The sequence below is a fragment of the Primulina tabacum genome, chromosome 14 (assembly GCF_025594145.1).
Source record: "Primulina tabacum isolate GXHZ01 chromosome 14, ASM2559414v2, whole genome shotgun sequence".
NCBI classification, from domain to species: domain Eukaryota; kingdom Viridiplantae; phylum Streptophyta; class Magnoliopsida; order Lamiales; family Gesneriaceae; genus Primulina; species Primulina tabacum.
In genome coordinates, this window is record NC_134563.1 from 873,946 (window position 1) to 875,354 (window position 1,409).

A 1,409-nucleotide genomic window follows, 5' to 3' on the forward strand; every position below is an offset into this window, starting at 1 on the left:
TATTTCATTCAGTTTTTATTACTTTTGAGAGGAGAATTACTAGGGTTCTTACTCCTAGAAGCAGCCTCCCCATACCTCTATATTTCCTAGCGAGTTTTCGTTGGTTTTCTTCAAGAATTTTAGCGCCACGTTCGTCCCGGATCGAGCCCTCACTCCGTCTCCGCTTCGGTATCGTCGTTACGGTATTTTAAATATCAAAAGGCACGTAATTCTGTTATTTCTGCATCGATCTTGTCATATTATGCGTTGCGTTGTTATTTATGTGTAAAAATTCACGGGTGACGTTCGTTGTTTGAGCGGAAAACGATTTGGATCAGTTTTGAAATAAGTTTAGATCTCAAATCCCGTTTTTACTGTTCTTTTGAAAGCTGAGATTTTTTGGTCGGGATTCTGAGAAAACTTTCAACGTGAAAATTGTAGAATTTTTCAATACCTTTGATTTGATATAAAATTCGAAATATTTGGATAAAAATTGAGTGAGTTATGACATTTTTCGTGGGACTGCTCAAACTTCGTTTTTCAGAATATTATGTGTTGATGCGTTTTTGAGATTTTATTGTTGCAGGCTTCGTTGGGAATCGACAGGTGATCAGTTGCTGCGTCTAGGTATGATAAGTATGATGTCGGGTTATTATTTGACATGTCTTTCGGTGTTGTTAGGCACTCGAATACACTAGAAGTCGTAGGAACCGATTTGGTGTCAATTGCCACGTTTTTGAATTGTATGTGTCGTAAGGTGAACGTCGTTGCTTTGGGTGCTTGTATGTAATTGGTTCGATGTTTTGGCATGTTAGGATGTGTATCGAGGTGTCGGTTCTTGGTCCGTACAAACGAGTCTAGAATGTTAAGCATTACACGTATAGGATTTTCGTGAGTTCGCGTCCAACGAGAATACACGGACCCGAACACGGACCCTGGCACAGGGTCCGTGTCTTTGTCTATTCTTGATCGTCATTTTTGCGCACGGACACGGACCAGAGCACGGGATCCGTGCCTTTGTATTCTTTTCGGTGTCAATTTGCGCACACACACGGGCCCTTACACGGACCTAGACACGAGGTCCGTGCCTTCCTCCTTCTGCACGACACATTTTAGCGCACGAACACGGACCCCTACCCGACCTAGGCACGGGGTCCGTGTCCTTCATACTTTGGGAAAAATTTTATATAGCATGTTCGGGGTTTGATGTCATGGTTTAGTACGATGATTTACAAAGTCGGGTCATGGAAATTTTAGAACGTCCTAAGGAATTGAATGAACTCGTAAGTAAGCATGATTACCTACGTCTAAGTTATGCAAGTTAAGCATGTAAATTCATGATTAGTATGTGCAGCAACGGCCCCAATCGAAGTCCAACGAATCCCTCAATGCCAAGTAAGTATGTTGACGTGCAAAAGAAAATATTTCAA